Source organism: Camelus ferus, chromosome 4, assembly GCF_009834535.1.
Source record: "Camelus ferus isolate YT-003-E chromosome 4, BCGSAC_Cfer_1.0, whole genome shotgun sequence".
Classification (NCBI taxonomy): Eukaryota; Metazoa; Chordata; class Mammalia; order Artiodactyla; family Camelidae; genus Camelus; species Camelus ferus.
In genome coordinates, this window is record NC_045699.1 from 20,953,226 (window position 1) to 20,975,749 (window position 22,524).

At 40.6% G+C, this 22,524-nt stretch overlaps 1 protein-coding gene across 22 annotated transcripts in view; it reads left to right on the top strand.

The window, feature by feature from the left end:
- The window catches only part of BNC2 (basonuclin 2), a 410,528-nt gene that overhangs the window by 209,618 nt on the left and 178,386 nt on the right, over positions 1-22,524 (top strand). Inside the window, exon 1 of one of the 22 annotated variants that reach the window (XM_032477651.1) lies at positions 10,791-10,809. The exons of the other annotated variants lie outside the window; for them this stretch is intronic. The gene's annotated coding sequence lies outside the window, so the exon portion shown is untranslated. Of the gene's footprint in view, positions 1-10,790; positions 10,810-22,524 lie in introns of those variants that run through there. 22 annotated transcript variants of the gene reach the window in all.

Sequence of the window (22,524 nt, forward strand, 5' to 3'; positions counted from 1 at the left end):
GGCAGCCTGTCCCCAGTATAATGGGTGAACAAAGTTATGGTCCAGATCTAAGTACACACTACATTGTGGCTTATATGAAATGTTGTATCTGTTACTTTATCAAGAGAGTAATTTTTCCAAGGTTTGATTGGTCTGATATGCTATCTCCGCCATTGGTAATGGCTTGACAAATCGTTCTCTTTAATTATGATTTTATCAGTTTGGCAGAATGTGATCGATAAAATGATTTGGGAATATTATGCTTTTACATACACAGATTCTTTTTATCTTAGTCTTTCTTGACTTGCAGGCTCCAAAAGATAAAGAGGGCCGTGTCAGTTTTTGTTTGTTGTTGCTTTTCAAGAAATCATGAGCAAATGAGGGATTCAGGAAAATGAGCTCCCCAAGGGGCAGGGAGCAGGGCAGTTAGTTTATTCCAGAGAAAGGTGCCTAAAACAGTGCCTGGCACAGGGAAGGTGTTCAGTCAGTGCTTTTCTGAAATAAAAAGAAAGATGAAAGAAAGGAGCCATTGGTTGTCCCCCTGCCCACCCCTTGAGATGACATGGATGGTCCTGACTTGTGGGGAATGGAGCTGGGGAGCTGGAGCAGTTCTCACGGTTTAATCAGATGAAGGGAAGCTTAGAACTTCTTGAAAGGGACACATGAAATCCCCTGTGATCGGACCCTGCCTCCGCCTCCAGCCTCCACTCTTGTCTCTTCTTGCCTTGGCCTTCCTGCCGCAGCAGCACAGACCAGCTTGTGCTTCTCTGGGTCTGTGCGTTTCCTGTGGTCCAGTATTCTCCCACCCATATTAGCCCCCTTTCCTTTTCTGATCCCGCCTGGTTGCTACTAAACTTGTCTTTCAGCTTCATTAAGTTGTACCTTTTTCCTCAAGTTTTCTCAAAACCCCAGTGAGTTAGTGCCTCTCCTCTGTTTCCCTGGAATGTTCTCTGGATTTCTGTTGCACCTCTAGACCGTGTGTTAAAATTATTTGTGTTTTCTCCTGCAGTAGTAGGCATTGGTTTTGACACCAGTAAGCCCACAGCAGCCTTTCAGTATTTGTTCAGTCCCGAACCTGGACACAATGGTAGGCCATGGTCAGTGGTCAAGAAATACTTGCCAGATGAGTGTCCACACCAGCCGTCTCAGAAGCCATAGAGTGAATGGTGGAAAACTTTGAATGTGTCTTTAACAGAAAATCCTCCCAATTACTGAGTATGATTCCAAGTCCTTTATTACAAGAGGACGGTTGTTAATCTAGTTATTTCTGCGTCTTTCAACCCGGATAAGCCTATCTTACAGATCAGCTCTGTCGCACTGATCGGATCACTATTACAGCTTCACCTACGACCGAGGCTTCTGGACTGTGTTCTGTGGGACCGCTGCTGTGTTTGGAAGGAGTGGTGTTTGAGTAGTGGGCCCGGGCTTTGATTTTATGGGTGTGCTTTGCCAATTAGGAGTACTATTTAAAGGCATTACTTTTATTAGAAAGGTGAAGATTTAGATCTATGGTTCATTAATTTTGTTAAGTTTGAATTTGGCTAGTTTGTAGTTCAAATTATGAAAGTATACTTTTGGGAAATTGGGGGAGGGTGTAAGTAAATTCAGTAATTGTCTTCAGATTTTACAAGGAAAATATACACAAAAATGCTAAATGTGGTTTTTGAAGAATTACTCAAAGAAATTCAATTTTTGATTTTGAGAAAATCTCCATCTTTTTCATAGTACTGAAGTTTTGAGATATAACTGCTAGTGAAGGCTAGAAATTTAGTTATTGGAGTTCTTAAAAGTCAAATTTATAACATGGGCAAAAGCCTCTGGACTTATTTTTTTTACATGTAATTTATATATGCTAAATAGAATCTAGAAAATGGAGTTTAACAACAATAAAACCATTGCCAATAGTTCTGTCCACACAGGTGTTAATCATTTGGGGTATTTTCTTATCTCTTCTTTTTCTTGTATTCATTTAAAAAATAAAAATAGGGTTATACTGTGTATACTGCTTCTTAAGCTGACTTTTGATTATCAATATATTATGATTTCCCTGCCATGAAATTAATTACTGTGTTTTTTTAATGACTTCATAGTAATTTTACTGTAAGTTTGGCTTAACCGTATTAGCTCTTTCTTCTTAGACTTCACTGTGTAATTTCATAATCCAGTTTTGGATTTTTTTTTTCCTTCTTAGACTAGCATTCTTTACATTTAAGGTGAACTAAGTACTACAAATTTGGCCTTAATTTTTTTTAAATCATAGTCTTACTTTTCAAATCCACATTTTAGTGAGTGTTAGAACAGTCTTGTTCTTCATGTTTGAATATTAGTCCATCATTTACTCTTTCCCCGTTGCTGTTGATGCTCTCAGCCCTGCCGTCTGTCTGGTGTGGTCCAGCCGCATAGATGGATGTGACTTCTGGATGGACCCCAAGCACCTGCCTTTAGCCACCCCAACCCTGAACTCATCTAAACACACAGCAGAATTCACCTACGAGGCATTTAAACCTGAGGGCCGAGGTTTTCTGTATTAATGTGAATCTTCTGACCATTCTTTGAGTGTTATATTGACAATAGCTTCGTTAAAAAACAAAGACTGTAGAGCTGTGGTATGAACAGAAAGAAAAGATGTGTGAGTGTGACTTTTGGATGGAGCTTTTGCTATAAATGAAGCATCTTTACAAGATAAGCTTAGAATAATGTGTTCAGCTAAATGAAGTGATAAAGGCAAACCGTCTGTTAGTCTTTACATATGACTTCCTTATATTTAAAACACTTGCCAAAAAAAGTAATTCCACTATTTTTTCTTTTCCTGATTGTGCTTTGGAAAAGCCAACAATGACAATTCGAGGTCTGTCTTCTTCTCAGAGAAAGGCTGAGATGGGCCTTAGGCAATATATAAAAGCTACTGATCACTTAATAGTGTGGGTAAAATTTTACTAGCTTTTGCCTTCACACGTTATAAAGGTTAAAAAAATCCTACCATTTCCACTTAGATTTTTAGATCAGTGCTGCTGGACTTTCTTGGGACTTTCTTTCCCTTTAACAGTAATGTTTATCCATTTGAATGCTATTTCACAGAAAGGAAAAGCACATTTGTGTAAAAATATCTAGGGCTTGCCAGGGAATTTTTTCAGAATGCTCTGTGGTTGCAAATGAAGCTTATTGTTGTATAAATGGCAGGTTTAAAATTTTTGCAGTAGCTCATGGCACGAGTTGATAATGTGCGAATCGTGCTGCGTGTGTGTCGGTGTGTGTCGAGTGCATTCGTTGGCCCATCTGGAGGTAGCTGGCTCTGGCGCCCTTCTGGTCAGCCTCTCACCTCCCTGATTTGCACAGTCTTTAGTCTCAGGCAGGCCCCCAAAGTGCACATGGGAGGGTGGATGTAGAAGAGAGACTTGCTCTTTTCATTGTCCTCTGGTGGCATTCCACTTGACAAAGTGACAGCACTTTCCGAAAGCCTAACTAAGCTCCTTAAATTTGTGGACTTCTCTCTACCCCAGAAATTCCTGAAACTTGCTCTAAACAAGATGGCTGGCACGTTCTGGGGACGGAGCAGAGACACAGAACAGAGACAAAGCCGCCCTGGGAAGGCAGACACACTTACATTGCTTGTGGTTTTTCAATACAGCTGCTTTCAGATGGGCCGCTTGTTCTCCACTGGTTCCACTGCCAAAGCAAGACTGTCACACAGCTGGTAGTACTTACTGTACTTGCGGGAAAGTATGTGATTCATTAGTTGGAACCGTATGTTTTTCACCAGTTCTGGTCATGTTTTTGTTAGGATGTGGTAAAAACATAAGCAGGGGGTGAAGGGACAATGGAAACATGTGACTTGTTAAGGACTGGCCCCAACCCATTATTAGCTAAATTGTTCACCATAAAATGTCCTCTGTACTCTGTAAGACAAATGACTTAATTTTTTATTCCTCAGTTGAGGTCATTTAATCGTTAAGTAGTAAAAATTATCAACACTGAGCGCTTGTGCTCTTTTTCTTTTCTGTAAAGTATTATGATCCGTTTAAACCCCAAATTATCATACGAAGAGAAGTCATGCAAGTAAAAGACATTAATTTGCTGAAAAATGCCCATGACGGGTGAAGAACTTTTAACTGGAGCGAACTCTTGGCTACTGATAAAATATGAGCATCGTGTTCCAGCTCGGAAGAACCGCTTCTGATGCTGCAGGATGTGAGGAGAACAGTTAGTGGAAGTTCCTTTGTCTGTACATGGTGGAGCAGCCCAAAGTCGAGTGGCTGGATGCATGGACGAGGACCTCTTTGTTCTTGTAATCTTGGTGTCATTAAGGGGCCTGCATGATGGTATCTGAAGTGGTTGGCGTTGGTATCGTGTAGAACCGTTGGTCTGAGCTGCATTGAATATTGGCCTGTGATCAGATAGTTTGTGAGCCTGTGAATATTTTACCACTGCACCATTCTAACCATGTTCTTGGGAAGATGACTGTCATCTCTGCTCTGCTGTGTTCTCTTTACATAAGTATGTGCTTTCCTCTACTTCATTGAAACACCCATGATGCTTTTCCTGTATCCCCAGCCCGACAGCCTACTACTGAGATATGTGACGTTTTTGAAGCCTCTCTAGGTAAAATATGAACGGATTCTGCCTCTACCCTCGGACTCGGTTTTTCAGCTGTTCCCGTTTAAAAGAGTTGTGCACCATTCATGCCTCAGCACATACACGCCTGCGGTTGCTGGGCTCTGCAGAATTAGAACCAGGTCTGTCTCTGACAATTAGCTCGACTGGCGGCAGCATAAATAAAGGAATGTGCTCAGGGGCTGTAGTCTGTGACACGGTTTAACAGAGCGTAAAAAGGTGCATCTGTTCCATGCCCAGATTTGGTCGCCTCACTGTCACCGGGAAGTTATCGACACGGAGACATGCCCGCGCTGTTTGGTAAACAAGCGGCAGGTATTAAATTAACCAGGCTGCGAGTGTGCAAAAAGCGCGGCTTTATTAAAAGCTCTGCTATCTCAGCTCACTTGCTGGGTCACGGGCAGTCGCTTGAGTACCTATTAAGATGACTCATGGCACCACATACTTCAACACGCTGTCCTCACTTGCAGAGACAACTGTTGAGGCTCAGGGGTGTGGAGGAGAGAGAAAACAGAAGGAAGGGTGTATATGCCCACGATTGCCTCGTACGGTTGGCAGGCCCAGTAAGAAGGCGGTGAACACTGAGCATCCTGGACCCAGGTTTTAGTTTAAATTGCTGTCCTGGAATCCAGTACCAGACTGCAGCCAGGGTTTTCGTTCTGTTTGTTTTTCCTGCCTTTCTGCCTCAGCCTCCTCAAGGCTGCTCCTTGATTTGAGATCTGAAATAATGAGGGGATAACACATGTTAAAAATGTGATCAGAGCTGTTCTGTCTACCAAGGTTGGGGAGACAACAAACATCTTGTGATGTGCTTGCAGATAGTACAGTTGTTCTTGTGTTATTCAGCGTTTATTTGCCTTTGCAGTCAAGCTTTCTAATGGAAAAAAGAAAACACGTTTTTAAACTTTCTGCTTTTATTTAGCAACATAATGATTTTTCAGGGTTTTTTTTTTTTTTTTTTTTTTTTTTTTTTTGCCAGCTTCAGTCAGGAATGCTTTACGGAAAATTATGTGTAGTTGCATGTATTGACATGTCGATGTGTTCTTCATTTTCCCAGGCTTATAATCTTTTTTGGGGCAATCTGCTTAGGTCTGTAGGCAATACAGGTAATTTTCAGACTACACATCTGTGCGATAGAGACCGTTATTTCTGAAATTTTCCTGTTCCCTTCCTGGTTGTGTTTCTTTTTAGGGCCCCCACTAGCTCCTTATCCATTAGAAGATGATGTAATGCCAATGGGACCTAGCCCCACACAGCTTGAATTAAAATGATTCCAGTTGGTGATACTTGAATGTGAATGACCGGGAGGTGTGATGCATTCAACACGGTATTTGAAGTGCTTACCTTGGAAATCTCTCTCCTGGTTTTCCAGGCCCTTTGGTCCTCATCCTGGAGATCTCACAGCCACACCTGCATTCCTGCTGTCCAGACCCATCTTTTATTGCTGGCTGTCTTTATACAGTGAGGTCTGGGTGGAGGAGTGAGGTGCACAGGGAGTGAGAGGGTGGAGAGGAAGCATCCTCTCTTATTGTTTGCTCAGGAGAGGGTTGGACAGAAAAGTATTCCACTATCCAGAGAGTGGTGATGCCTCAGAATCTCTTTATCTTTGTAACATCTTTGCCGTGTGAAGTTTAATAAGCCAGCTGTGCAGTTTTTTAAAAGCCAGTGGGTTCCATTTTTCATTTGCTTTCCACCCCCTTTGCTCTGAGCTTTCACTCCCTATTTCGTTATCCCACTCCCCTCCCCCCTTCTTTATCTCAGGGGAGTTCCCTGAGTAGCAAGACTGAAAAAGAGCCGAGGTTTATGTTAGAAGAAATTAAGGTTAATGATCATTGGCTCATTTTCATATTCTGTGGGTGTGGATGGAGGAGTAATCAGTGCAGGTGGCCCTGCCAGTTGGGAGTTTTTCTTTGTCATCAAGAAAATAAGGAGAGTGCAGGGATTGAATTACCACAACTATTTCAGGACTAAACATATTTCATTTCCCGATCGGGTCTGGTTTAAGGACACAAAGCTGACATTAATTTTATCCAAAGAAAAGCACAGCAATTTTTTTTTCTTGTTTTATAATTTGACTGAATGCATAGAGTGGATGCATGTTCAAATTTAATTCTACTATAATCTTACAAATAATACCCTGAAAAGCAAAGGGGTTTTGATTCAGTTTGACAGTTTATGTTTCTGTGCCCAATTACCACTTAGTTATTGAATGTTCAAGAGCTGCTTTCTGAAACGTGCACTCGGACTGCACCAGTCGGCTTCCCAGCTGCCTGCTGTTACATGCGAGGTGCTCTCTTCTAACTTTTTAAAGGATGTACACGTTTGAGGGAGTTATGTTTAGCTAGCAAAGGAAGTGGGGGATTTGGTTAGGAAGTGCTCGCTGGCCTTGAAAAACTATCTTGTGTGCAGTCTAATTTCAGCCACATAAAGACCATTCTTTAAAGAAATATTTGTTGGATTTAAAGGGAAAACTTAAATGCCGAAATAAACTAGAGAAATAACCATGCTTTTTTAAAAAAAAAATTATGCCCTCTTTTTGGAACCAGTCCTTAAAGTTTTTATGCATTTTTAATGCCACTAATGCAACTTGCCACAAGTGAGCAATTATGATTCAAGATGTGAAAAAAGAAGACTTAAAAGTTGATCAAAGACAATAAAAGTCATTGTGGAAGAGTGTCAACACTGGCTACGCATGGAAAGGTTTTGCTTTCTTTGCAGAATGCAGCTTGAGTGACCTGATTTGTTTTTAAAGCACAAGGTTTATTTGGCTGTTACAGTGTGAGTGTAATATTAATGACACTAATGTAAAATTAACTTTTATCTTGTGTGAGCACTTTTTCTTGCCTCCTTCTTTAAAGTGACAAATGTCTTTTTGTGCATGTATCTAGCTCTGTTGCCATAGTGAGCATTTGTATAACTCTACGTAAGCCTCAAAAAGTTTGGTATAGTCAGGTGGCCTCACCAGCCTGTGTCAAGCAAATCCAAGTAAAGGTGGGTTTTGGTTTTGATATATCCCTGTGGTATGAGTCCACATGCAGCTGAATATTCGTTGGATGCCCATTAATATGAATACTTCGTCTGGATTATTAATAACACATGAAGAGACCATTCCCAAACATTCAGAGGGCAAGAATGTTTCATGTTTCTGGAAGCTCCTTGCTGTGAAAAAATAAAATTTCTTCTTAACATGATAGTTAAGAGTTTTAAGTAGCATTATAAAATATTTTTAAAAGACATTTGGTGTATCTTAAGAAATTGTTGGGTAGGCTAATAAAACTTTGTACTGAATGAAATGATCTTTTGAAAGCCATACGATGTCCACGTTCAGTGTTTAAGCAAAGCATGCTATGTGTTTGTTTTAAGAAACATTGAACAAAGGTACAAAAATACCCAATACACCATTTTCTAAGATAACATCACTTCCTGTCTCTTGCTTTGCTTTTCACTGAATCCTTTTCACCTCACCTGTTACTGACAGAACTCAAAACTGGCCTTACTTTGATTTTCTCAAAGGCTTTTGGTAAGAGCCACTGGCATTATGACCCACACACATCTGGTATTAGCCAAGGAAAGGGCAACTGTGAATTAATTCAGCCACTCTTTAGTGTTTATCTGTTACGCATTAGGAATGATTTAAAAAGCGAATAATTTAGGCTAATGTTTTACTTGCGTATATGTTAGGTCCTTAAAATCAGCTCTACGTTCAGACTATAATGTTGGCTGTTTGTCCTCTAAAATACTCTGCGGAGCGTGGTTGCTTAAGCCATGTGGGTGCCTCTCTCTGTGGATGCCTTAGCTTTCACCTATCTGCCAGGGCTCTTTACTTTGATCTTTGATTTCTTTCAAAAGTTCCCAGATTTTGTGCTTTCCTCCCATTGGATACATAGAACATTATGGAATTCATTGGTAGCTCTTTTCTAACTACGTATTCAAATTTTGAACTCTTCATGCCAGAAAATAACTGCATCAAATAAATCCATCTGGTGCAGTCTGTTCAGTCTCTTCCCCAGTTTCTAACTGCTGAGTCTTGTGTGCTGCACTTTCAATTTCTTACGGCTGACCTGCCTACTCTTTCTATCTCATTGACTGGAACATAGCCAGAGACGAGGGGAGTGTGTGTGTAGGTGTGTTATACACACACAATAACAAACTCCAGCACAGCTCTTTGTGAACCAGGATGTGGGGTTGAGTTTCACCATCATTTTGGTAAAAATACGTGTATTAAACAGATACTGAATTTCTGTCCTGCATTTAATCTGCTGTTTTCTGTTTCCTTTTTCCAATTCAGGCAGCAAACTGATCACATTCTCGATGTAATCTGTAAAATAAAATGTGTATTCCTATTATGGAATTTCAGCATAAAAGTGTTCATTATTCCTTAATAGGAGGTAAATAATAGTGGGGAATTAAGTATTTAAAGTGTCACCTGCAATTGTGGTGCTTCAGCTACTTCATCCTTAGCCCTGTCATCATCATGTAGCACAAACAGTACGTGTTGTGGGAGCGGCGGGCTCCTAAAAATATCCTTCTCTGGGCCTGGCCACCCAAGAGCTGTGTGAGGAGGTGTTTCATGAATTATCATAAAGTTAGGCACAGCTGATGGGATGTGTGCAGCTGGTGATGCAAAAATTGTGCCGCCAAGAGGACTTACCTACACCTTGTAATTTATTGTAATACTCACTCTGATTGAGGGAAGAATTCACTAAAGCTTTTCTGAGGTTTTTATAGGGGATTTCTGCCTTAGTATCCTTCTTAACCAAATGAATTCAATCAGGTGTACCGGTGATAGCTTGAATTCATAAAACAAGCAACTCAAGTGTATTGCTTTATAAATCCACTTCCATCCAGAGCCTAGATGTTCTTTATTTTATATATCATCTTGAGTTATTAGTCCCTGATGGGACTCATATGATTAATCAGTTTTCCGTTAATAAAGTTAATACATGAAAACGTTATGTAAATCATTCTGAAAAACTTTAGTTAAAAGTGTCGTCAGTAAGCTGCAGTTTCTTAAATTAATGAATAATGAATAAAACTTGTTTTCCTGCTGTTTTGTTCTTCACTGCTTCTTTAGAGCAGGCCCAAATGAAAGTGGACCATGGGTTTTAGGAGTGAAAGTCTAAAAATAACTAAATAAAATTTTATAATTTTTGGAGTTGTAAAATTTTGAATCTATCTCCTTGATTTTCATCCCTCTCATTTGAAAATGGTAAAGCTCAGAAAGTTAAGAAAAAAGACGATGGTCAGATAACCAACAGCAGACTGAAATGGACAGGAGTCCTAATGTCTGGACCAGCACTGTCCAGTGGCAAGATACACAATTTTACATATAATTAAAAATTTCCTAGTAGTCATATTACAAAAGTAAAGAGAAACAGGGGAAGGTGATTTTAATAATATATATTATTTAACTCAGTGTATGAAAATATATCTTTTCCGTGTATAATATATACAAAAATATGTAATCAGTACGAATATTTATGAAGACATTTTACATTCTTCTTTTCACACAGAGTCTTCAAAATCTAGCTCTGTTACACATGCACAGTGCATCTCAACTTGGACTCAACACACTTTAGACATATTAGACAGCATGAGTTTAGCCACTAGTCCAGTTTTCTTTCCATTTATTACAGCAGTGTAATAGCTTTTAAAGGGTCGACTTGGGTTTTTTAAGTCCCTATTTTGGTTAATGTCAGAGTGAGTGACTTTGATATGCACGTGAAAAAGTAATAAGCTTGCTGTACCAAGTCATTGACAGAAGCACATTTGTTCAGCAATCAGTTTTCTGATCGGCATTTTTAATTGCTTGGTAAATGCTTAGCAGTACTTCAAACGAGTAAATATTTTCAAGATATTTGTCACCAAGCCCTACTGTCTCAGTTTTCTAACCACACACACATTACAGGCAGTGTTGTGGGCGAAAATAACGTCTCCCTGCGTTTCTCCTCTTGGAGGTTGAAGGCGTTGCAGCCGGGCGCTGCCCTGAGCTGAGGCTGTCCGCCATCTGTGTAAGGAATTCACAATCCCAGACAAAAGGAATTGGCAAAGTCTTCCCTCTGTCTGTTCTCCAGATCCTCAAGATAGCCATAAAACACCTGGACAAAATCAGCAGGTGATGGCAAGGGAGAGAGAATGATCAGTCACAGGCGTTGTTGAAGCCTTTGAACATTACTTATGGCCTGGACATTGCTGTCACCAGGCACAGTTTGATCTTGGGTAAGTTTTCTGGAAGAGCTTCATTCCCTGGCTCTGTGACAACAGCAGAACCAGATAACACTGTAGATGAGGAGAGGAGAGCTGAGCCTCCCCTGCCTTAAGGTATAGCAGTTCCAGGTGGTGTTACCTCCTTGTGTGTTAAGAGCATCCTACAGAATTAAGTCCTGTCTCCAGATGCATAGAGTGTGCTCTTTAGATCAGCCTTCTTGCTGTAAACCTGCTAGGAGTTAAAATATTCTCTCATCTACTTATAATAATTCATAAGTTGTTTTCAGAATGTAGGTGCTTGATCGGCATTGTTCATGTGCTGTGTTTTTTCATGTACCTTTTTTTTTTGATCAAAGTATAGTTGATCTACAATGTTGCGTTAGTTTCTGGCATACAGCATAGTGATTCAGTTATGCGTATATATATTCTTTTTCATTATAGGTTATCATAACCTATTGAATATAGTTCCCTGTGATACACATTAGGACCTTATTTATCTATTTTATATATATAGTAGTTTGTATCTGCTAATCCCAGTCTCCTAAATTATCCCTCCCCCTCTTTCCCCTTTGGAAACTGTAAGTTTGTTTTCTGTGTTCATGTACTTTAAAATCTGTACTCTGAACTTCCACTGAAGGAGGAGAGTCCACATGATATTAGCCATGGGCTTTTAAAGATCTGTTGCTGTGGTGGCTGTGCACATCCACACACATCCACACAACTTGTGTCTCTAGGACTTCTCCATTCATTTTTGTTAGAGAAAGGTAAATGTAACAGTAGAACCCTCAAAAAAGCCACCTAACTTTATCTTTCGAGAACTCATTTTGCTTCACATGTTTGCTTTCCCTTTTTTTTGTTTTGCTGATGTACTCACAAGATTCAGTACACAGCGAGGTATCATTTGGATTATCTGAATTCTCTGTGACAGTGTTACATGCTGGCTGAATTGTGTATTGTGGAGTCTGGTTAAGGAGAGGACACGTTTTGACGGACCATAAGTTTGGCTCTAAAGAAATGATGCTCTGGCCAGTAGAAGGTCTGAACAAAGTCCTTTAGCTGTTAGCTCTTCATCAGTGGGAGCTCACTACAGTGGCATTTAGCTTTGTTTGCTGCTGCCAGTTTTAAGGGTCATATTTTAGCTCTGATCTTTATTTCCAATGTGAGGGCTAAACCAAAGCAGAAGCTGCACTGTTTAATTCAGAACTACCCCCTCTCCCTTTGGCTCTGTCTACAAATGTAACCCTTTTTCATATAAATGGCGTCAAGCTTCATTGAATTTAGCTCTGTCTTGTTAAGTACATTAATGCTGTGTTCTGTCATTCATTACATGAGCATTAGTTGTCTGTTACAAAGTGGGGGTTTTTGTTTGGAGCCTGATCTTCACAGGAAAAAGGCCACACGTGGCTTAATTTCCTGAGTGCATTGAATGCCGGACTTAACTTATTTGTGACTTGTTCGCCACTGCGAGTGTCAGGGAAAATGCTGATACTACCATTGGGAGGTCCACCTTATTTTAAGCAAGAAAATCTAAAAGAGAATAGCACTTATTGCCTCCCTTTTTAAAAAAAAAAAATCCCCTCTCCCCCATGTATTTTGTCACAGTTTTTAGTGATCTATACAACGTCCTTTGAGTGTGTTACAGAAAGTGTTAATATCTTAGAGCAGCAGTAATAATAATCCTTTTACTCAGGGTAATCATGTGCTAATCCGCTGGTAAGTCAAAAGTATTAGATCATTTGAAATTCATTGTGTCAGCTCAGTTGAAATAACTGGTATGGTGCTATAAACATTTAGAGAAAGGGAGTCTTTGAACCTAAATAATAATGTCAAATAGTTTGTTAGTGTTACATGCTCGTGTTTAAGGGTTTCATAAGCTCAACCCACGGACAAGAGCATTTCAGTTTACATCACTGTGTAATATATTATTTTAACCGAAGGTTTATTTTTATTTTGTTATTTGGGGAAAGTTTCTTTTCCTCTGGCACTTATGGACTGGGTTTTTATGTTACAGTCTTCACTCTGCAATCACAGGGAGCTCTGTGTGCCAAAAGGCTTTTGTTGTGTTTTGTTTTCAGAAAACTAGTCCTGTTTTTCTAAAGCGTTGTGTTGGGGGTGAATTTTCTCCTTGCTCCGTTTCCTCTCATATTCTTGGGACGAGGTTGGATGGTGTACATATTTATTTTTCTGTGGATATTTTAACTGGGAAGTTTTGTTTCATGTTTACCCTCTTTCCCCTCAACCACACCTCCCCTTGAATTTTTATAATTCACTCAAATTATTCTCTTCCCCTCTCTCACTTTGAGCCCCTAGGTGATAGACCTTTTTAAGAAAAGCTTCCTTGGTTTAGTGATCTTTGCTCTCGACACATAGTAGATGTTCAATAAAAAATTTTTGGAAGAACTTGCTTCTCTTCTAAAAAGTTGGGAACTTTGGTGACTCAACTAAACTTGTTGCCATGTCAGTAGACCAACACTTTTGGTGATGAACCGTTCTCCTTTTTTGAAACTCTGTTGAGTTTCGAAAGAGCACTTCTTTGCTGAGAGCTTCCGGGACTATTTGAGGCTGCAGCTACTGCTCTCCACCTTCATGACTGGTTCGCTGTTGACTGGAGAAGGCATTGTGTTGGAGCTTCACAGAATACCAGCCGAATTGCTGAGAATGCAGAACTTAGGTATTGAACAGTCCAGCCTCACGTAGAAGGAAGTAATATCTATCCTTTCTCCCCCTCGTGTTCTCACTTCTGCTTCATCCTGATCTTTGATTTGTAGTTTTAAAGAATTTGTAGACCCTCTAATCCTGGGGCTTATTCAGTATTGTAATGTGAAACTCTACTCCTTTTGAAATTGAAACTTACAGACCTTTCCTACTGATGGTGTTCTGTAAATAAGGAGAGAACCCTGAACGGTATATCGGATGCAGCGTCTCAGGTCCACTGCCATGTTCCCTGTGGCTTTCCTCTTGCTGGGTCGTCCCGTGAACAGACTTTGATCATGAAAAAGTCCATCTCAAAGATAATCTTCTCTGTGCTACTAGGCAGTGAAGTGAAATCCATGTAGAATAGCTCTAGAGCTTCAGTTTGGCGAGAGAGGAGAGTTGTTTGATGCAGTCATAGCATTTTTAGGCCTGCCCTAGCTCAGAGAACAAGGCGGCCAGATGGTCTAGTTTAAATCACAGAGACGGTGCGGCCAACTAGCAGACCCCCAGCATCTCAGCAGTCACGTGGCCGGGACGGGTTGGTCACGACAGTCCCCAAGGCACTGGCCTCACTGATAAGTGTAGCACTGCACTGAGAATGGGGTCAGGCATCATTGATAGGACTCCCAAGAGCAAGCCTGTACAGAAGGGTGCCTATCTTAGAGGAGGCAGCCCTGGAATTGCCTCTGTCACTGTAGAATGACCTTCACTTTAGAGATTAATTGACGCATGGTTTTACTAGCATTACTGGAAAGGGCAGTGTGGCACAGTGACAAGGAGAATGAACCCTGGAGTCAGGCTGCTATGGTTTGGATCCTGTTTTCACCATTTGTACTAGCTGTGCGGCATTGGACAGCTTGCAGAAGTCTCTGTGCCCTCATCTGTGAAATGGGGATAATAATACCTACATCCCTTGTGGTTTAACTAAATGGTGAGGATTGAATGAATTTCTAATGCCTAAAACAGTGCCTGAAATATAAGAAGTACTGAGTACATGTTTGAGTAATACAATAAAACCTGGTGCTGTGAACTGCTAATACTTTAGAGAACCATTAGTGACACCTCTCTCCAGGAACCTGACCCTTTATTAACTTTGAAAGGTTTTTAGGAATCTTTGTGCCTGCCACCAACACCATACATATGTGCCTTGTACTCAGAAGCTCCTGTAGATAACCTCACTTTTTTTGCCCTTCATCCATGGGTCAAATTTGGAGGGTCTGGCTATAGAGTGCTTTGCGGGCATTCCCTTGGGTGACAATGTGGGCCGAGTGAAGTCTGCTTTGATCTCCAGATAGGGCTGTTTTTGTAATCCTTTTTATACTGTTCTGCTTTGCTCTCTTTGAGTTACACATTCTTTCTGAAGCATGATACGATTTGTCAAAGAAGGATGTTTTTAGCTGCATCTTTAAAAACCAAAATGATTAACTTTCAATTTACATCTTGCTAAGAAGCTATATCTGACCATCAATTTTAGTCTATGAGCACATAGCTCTTTGTTTTTTATCCTTTAAATATTTTTAGAAAGTTTTACTTATTAATCCTCAAAACATACAGATGTGTTTTTTCTCAGCTACTGAGGATAAGTATCTCATTTTGTTTGCAGTGCCAAGATTAAAAAGGACTTGAAGACAGACCATGAAATTTACGTTTATGAATGATCATATCATGACCCCGTATTAATTTTCATGTTCCAAAATCACTATGATTGTCTGAATAAGTACTACAGATGTGCCAAGACTGTGATTCAAGCCTTTCACAATTACCTATTGCAATTCACATTACTGGGTTTCGTATTATCTGTGGCAACTGTTTATTATATGGTTCCACAAAAATGTGATAGTTTTTGCCCAAATGTCAGGATAGAATGATTCAAATCAGGAGGAAAGAGTGTACTGTGAAATGCTAGAGAGAACTGCTTAAGGAAATTACCACATGTGCCCAAGGAGGACCTTTTCAGTGTGGTTATGGAAACATTATTAACTGGTCATAGTCTGCAGAATTACCAGCCCAACTGGAGATACCTTGATGTAATGCTGTGGGACCAATGTGACTGTTGAGCTGCTCAGACTAGGTTTTGAATTTCACTTTTTCCATTAACCAGCAGCGAGGGCTTGATCAAGTCATTTAACCTCTTTGACCTTCAGTTTCCTCATCTGTAAAATCGGGGTGATAACAGTACCTATCTCGCTCAGTTGTCATGAAGATTAAATTCATGTATGTAAAGTACAGTTGACCCTTGAACAACACAGGATTGAACTGCGCGGGTCCACTCATACACAGGGTTTCTCTATAGTAAATACTACAGGACTCCACGGTCTGCAGTTTGTTCACTCTGAGGATGCGGAACTGTGGATCTGGAGGGACCACAGACATGGAGGAACCGGGGATGTGGAGGGGTGACTGTACACGGTACACAGATTTTCGACTGAGTGGAGGATGGGCACCCCAAATCCCGAGCTGTTCCAGGGTCAACTGCATTTACGTGAATGTAAAGTATTTAGCATAGTGCCTGTCACATGGCAAGAGCTTGAGAAATGATAACTGTGGAGACTGTGAGCTTTAGGAATATGTGAGACAGAATGGTTAGCTTACGCGCTGTGTCACATACGAGTGGTCTCACCATTCACTCTCTTAACTGTGACAGTGATGATGGGTTCATCGTGTTGCATCCTCCTTCTTGCAAGTGTGCTCCTTTTGCTCAGCAGCAAAAGTTGCCTGGCTGGGGGCACCATGGTGTATCTACAGAGGTGGGGTTTTTTTTAGGGGGGGTAGGTAATCAGGTTTATTTGTTTGTTTATTTTAATTTTGTGTTGTTGGAGATACTGGGGAATTGAACCCAGGACCTTGTGCATGCTAATCATGTGCTCTACCACCGATCTTTACCCTTCCCCCCAAAATGCGTTTTTTAACTCCATAAATTGTAATAGTAAAGTCGTTTCATTGATTAGGTTGAGTTCTTTGTATTTTTCCTTTAAGGGAAAAAAAAAATCATTTTCCAGGTAGTTTTCTTAGCTTTTTAAAAATAAAAGCCATCACAATGAACTGAATTTGGTCCCAAAGCATACAGAAATATTGATGGCCTACTAGGCACCATAGCATTTGGGATGCTGAGATGAATAAGACCATCATTGCTAACAAGAAGTTCACACGTTAGTATGCTGGAAAGATTTCAAGTTTTGGTCAATAAGCGATCATTTCTATTGGATTTCATACATTGAAATTCCATGGTGCACCATCCCCACCCCCTTATTTTTGTATTTTTCTTTGAAGTTCACGGCAATCAAATTTAACATGTTTGGGGTTCCATCCCAAGCATCCTTTTCTGCTACTATATTATAGGACATGTTGTAATTTGGTTTTGAGCCTTATTCCTTAGGATTTCCTCTGAGGGCACATGAACCAGGAATCCAGACTTACTTTTATTAGCTTTTCCTTCTTTAGGGGCGATTTTCCTTAAGGTGCTAGGGTGTCCATAAGGGGTGTCTTCTGCCTTTCGTGGCTGTTACTTTTTTTGTTAAGCCGCATGTCACATGATGTCATCTAGACAATTGAAAATATACAGTCTGTCTGGAATCTGAGACAACTCAGAACATTTTGCAATTCTGTATAACACATCCAGATGACAATCATGTTTGTCACCTTTCCTCCTTGGGAGTCCCAGGAAATTGTCACAGTCTGCTGTCCTGGTTACCAAGAATTTCTCATTTAAAGATTAATTGGTGGTTGGATATTCATGGGTGGACGGGACCCCAAATCCTGGGAGAGCCTAGGAGCCTCCCCATTACATTTGCCTGTTGTCATTTAAATAAAAAGTAGCAAGGGTACTGCTTGAACAGAATCCAGGGAATAGAAAAACAGAAGCTGACAGCCCATGTCCTTTTCCTGAAGAGCTGTAGGTGTTGTTTTTGTGACAAATAACTGTTCTGGGAGCCTGAGCGGTAGTAGTGGGGTGCACCACACCCTGCGGCCACCATCAATGCTGAAAGCACCATGGCATTTGGGGCTGCCTTCCTCTTGGATTTTTTTTCTTTTAAACCTAAAATTTTTTAAAGGAACATTTTTCTGGGTTGCCCACACATAGTGGAACCTTTTCTTGGCCTTCAAGGCACAGTGTTACCTTAATAGTCAGAGAGGATAAAGATTTCTAATTATTTAATGTAGTACGTATTTCTTCCCTTGTATGCGCCACATTTTGAAATTGGAAAACTACACAGGATTTAAATAAGGGTAGTCTTACTTAAACTGGCACAATAGACGTACAGCTCTACGAATTATGTCATTTAAGTGCTTGGAAATTTTCAGTGTTCCCCGCGGTTCACAAATTTAAAATAAAATTTGCTAGGTATCTGTTATTTTGGTCTAATTGAGTTTTCCCACTACCTTTCTAACTTTAGGTTCCTAGGTATTTTCTTTTCTTAAACCCCCGTGTTCTTTGAACCAGCCCGTGCCATGGGCAGTACTTACTCGTCTTGGGTGATCTTCTTTTCCCATCTTTGCTTGTTGAATTCAGCTAAATAGCTTTTCCATAGTGCTGACAGCCCAGCTCTGTGCTAGGGGTGTGTGGGGGTGGGAGTGCCAAGTAAAACAAGACATGGTCTCTGACCTTGAGGACCTTCGAGCCCAGAGCCTCTTGAAAGCCTATCCATCTTGCAGACCACTTCCTTCCCTAAGCCTTTTCTCATTACCTCAAAAGAAGGAGCCTCTCTCCCCTGGACCCTAAAGCATTTTGTTTATGCCTCTCTTGTCACATTGATCACATTCTACTTTATAGTACAGTTATTTGTGGTCAGGTTTATCTCCCTACTCAGTTGTAAATTTCTCGAGGACGTATTTACTTTTACAAGTCAAGGTTTAGAATTCTGCTTTCCACATAGTAGGCGTTTGATAAATATTTAGTCAATTGACGGATCATAGAATAGACATTTCTTGCTGGGATTTGGTGAAGGGATCTTGTCATACTTTAATATTTTGTCCTTCTTACTCAGCACAGTTAAGGGAATTTACGTTTCAGGTCCTCGTGCACTATAATTATGGAAGGAGCATAGAAATGCAGATGCCTACATCTCTAAGTTCGATAGGAGAAAGGTGGCTGGGGCAGGGGAAGGCGGGTGGGAGACCAGGGTGTACAGTATTGTATCACGAGGCTGATACTTAATTTCAGGAAACAGCCTAATGAATATGAACACTTGGAAAATTAGTTGCCCATTCTATTAATTGTTTATTTGTGAATGAAAGGGGCTAGTCAGGTTGGATGATTACTTGGTTTCTGGAAGTCGGTATACTAAACCATCTCCAGATGTGGGGAGGAAGAATGACGTCCACATTTTATTGCGTGTAACACTTTGCACAATTCATAATTTGAGCTTGGATTTTTTTTTCTTCTGTTTCCTAGCACTTCATTTTATTTTAGTGTTAGATCCCTGTTCTCTTTTTTCACCTCCTGTGAATTAACTATTAAAATAATTAAAAGGAATAAAAGGAAACATGTAGTAATGTGCTTTTATTGAAGTTCTGTGGTCTAGTTAGAAGAAAGAGGCTAGGTTGTTTCCTGTATGGAGAAATAGTTTTTTTGCTTGAGCCGTTATTTCACTGGGAGATATTTATATGATAAATTTACATGTATAAGAATTGTGGAAACTGGATAGTTAAGTTAAGTCAATGATCGCTCATTTACTCCACAGGTAAAAACATTTAAGAGTTGAACTTAAGAATTGTGATTTCAGAGGTTTGATGAACATGCTTAGGGAAGCTCAGAAGACAGAGACTCACAATGCTGTTCTTAGAGCTTTCCCTGTATTGACTAAATGCTAACAAGCTGTAAAATTCTTGCCTTAATAGAGTCAGAAGTGAGCCTTTTTTTTAACCTTGAAAATTTTTTTCTGGTTTTTATACACTTTTCTGTAAGCAGTAACCCTGGCATCACTCGATTGCTTATATTTATTCCCTCACCATCCCTGCAACAAGTGTCCCAAATCCCCTTCTTAGAAGCCGCCTTGGGAACTTGCGTTTTGATGGATAACCAGTCAAAAGTAACATCAGATCAGTGTCCAGGGTTGGATTTTTAAATGTCACTTAAAAATGGCGTTTGTGCCATAGTTCACTTTACAGTTATTTTCCAGATAATTCAAAGGACTAGAAAAATCCTTCTGGTCCCATCAGGAAGACTATGCAGTGAGACTTTCTCTTCATCTGCAGGTTGTAGAGGAAAGTCTGGCTGGACCCTTTAGTGACTAATTTAAAATATCTGGCAGGACGATTGATCACGCCTTTCCTTTGTGTTGTGACAAATATATTTCTACTACAGTTTATTAACATAATTCAGCACAACCACAGACATATTGTACATATTAGAGCAGAGCATTAGGACCATTTTTTGCACACCACAGTCTTCTCTCACTTGTACTGTTTTTTTTTTTTTTTTTTTGACAAGGATCTGGATAATTGCTTCAACAAATGAACTGCTGTGTTCAGTCTGTTTCTGTAATTTCATAAATTGTTTTCATGCTAAAACCAAGCAAGCTTTCACTGAGTTAATATAAAGAACCACAGTGTAATTACAGGAGCTGTATTATTAAGAAGGATGACAGATATGGCAGCCTAACTGACAGCTACTTTCTCTTGGCTTTATCACAACAAATTAAATATGTTTTTTAAGTGCCAGTAAGCAACAGAGTCTACTGCACGAACATCATCTTGAAAATGGGCATATACCCGTGACTCGTTACTTTAAGTGCGTGCTGGTGTGCCCTGGGAACTGCACCAGCCTCCGTGGTCTTCCGCGTCATGGCGTTCTTGAACCCTGAGGCAAGGAAAGGTGAAATGCTTTGGATTTGAATGAGAGTGGAGTTTATCCCAGAGTAGGTGACTCTTTAAAAGCAAATGGAAACTTTTAGGTGTGTATCATATCCTCTTCATTGATTCCATTTAAACTTTGTTGGATAAACTACTGTGTGTTTCAGTTCACAGACCCTTAAAACCCTGATAATTAGCATTTTCAAGTGTTTTGTTGGTTTCTCAGAGAACTCTTCCCCCTTAAACCTTGTAACTGTGGTCTACTTTTTCTCCCCATATATAAATTGTTGGGAACCTCAGTTTCCTTCTGGGGATACTGAGGAAAGATGTTACTCATTGGCCATCCTTTGCAAGTTTTTTTGACTCTAATTATAGTCATGCATCAGACAGGCACGAAAATCATTAGATGAGCAAAGAGGGCTCCCAAATGCCACTCTGTTAGGGGAGAGTATAGCTCAGTGGCGGAGTGCATGCTTAGCATGCCTGAGGTTCTGGGTTCAATCCCCAGTACCCACATTTAAAAAATAATAAATAAAGAAACCTAATTACCACCCCCCCCCCCCCGAAAAAACCAAATGCCACTCCATGATTGTAATTTAAACTGCTTCCGATTCAGCGTATCCTTCTTCAGTTGCATTATTAGGTGCTTTCCCTGGCACTGTCATCCTTCTGGTGTGGTCATGTGGTGTGTTGAATCCTTTGCCACCCGCTCCCCACCTCACCGCTGCACTGTGAGATACCTGTATTGTGTCGCTAGGCCTTTCCTATAGAATCGATGGGGGTATATATTACATTTACTCATAACATGTATAGAATAGGAGTGACTAGGTATTAAGGGATAAAATAGAAGTGACTCACCTTCTTAAGAGCTTGTGATCCTCAGACAAAAGACACCTCAAACAACGGAGTGGGAAACAGAGTACAATCAGAACAAAACAAAGCCAAATCTAGTTTTTCCACCTCTCAATTCAGTCAAGACTGAGGACAGTGAGAGACAGGAGTCCTGGGGAACCAGGGAAGAGGTCAGACGAGAAAGAAGACCAGGTAAGGGATTCACGCCTCAATGGAGAAGGACCAGGGAACACTGCTGTGAAGAAGGGAAAGAATGCCGGTCTTTCTGGGAGGCCTGCAGAAAAGACCTCCCTCCAGGTGAGATCGAAGGAAGAACCAGATTGGAAATAGGCTGGGTGACTTAAATTCCCTAAGGTGCAGTCCCTGGAGTGACGCCGCAGCCCAGGTGCCTGAGGAGTTTGTGGCCACGTGCTCCGTACGTGCACTACCTGTAGCACATGAATAAGGACACCTTCCCTTTTCTCTAAAGATGTAAGAATGAAGTTTAGTCTCTTCTTAGCAGAAGATACCCAGTTGTGCCCTGTTTTTGTTTCCTCCTGTTTAGCTGCACTTCGGATGTGTTCCAGATTTTTTGTTTCAGAGCAGCTCAGGCTTACTCTCCCTTTGGACCTTTCGGTGCCTGCTTTAGTTTCTCCTCATTGAAGCTGTCTTGTTCTCCCTAAACACAGTTAGGGATGCCTTCTCTGTGCATCATCGCCCCCTGTCTTTACCCCACTCCATTCTAAGTTGCTTATTTACTTCCTCGGCAGGATAAGATACCATCTTTAAAGTATCTTTATCTGCAGTTCTTGGCACAGAGTAGGCACTCAGGAACTATTGCTTGAACTAATGATTTCATTTCTGAAACGTGTACTATAAAAGCTCTTTGGCTCTGAAAGTCCCCCTGGGGTGGCATTTTCTCCAGCCAGTCAGTGATCAGAGCTAGCCCAGCCTTGTACATCCACCAGCCTTTCATTCAGACAGCCTGTGAAGCGTCTTCCTTTCACAGGGCTGTGTTCTAGGGACCAGAGACACACACAAAAACCCCAAGTTCTTTTCCTGTTCAGGAGACTGAACTTAGGTTGGAGAGGGATGATATTTAGGAAGTGTAAGTACATAATAAAAGCAGGTTCCTTGTTGTAAAATATGTAAAACTTACTGTAAAATATATAAAATGCTCTGAGGGCACTTGGAGCACAGTCCAACTCATGGCATGTCATGGGAGAGGAAGTTGAAGTTGAGTCTGATCTTCACATCATTCAAGTGCACCTGCTAGGGAATGGCTGGGTTGGAAGCAGCGCCTCATGTTCTTGGTCTCCCAATTCCCTTCCCCTGTCAGATTCTCTTTTTACTGCACCAGCTTGTTTGTGTATTAAGTGGTGAGGGCATATATGAACTGTATATCTTGAA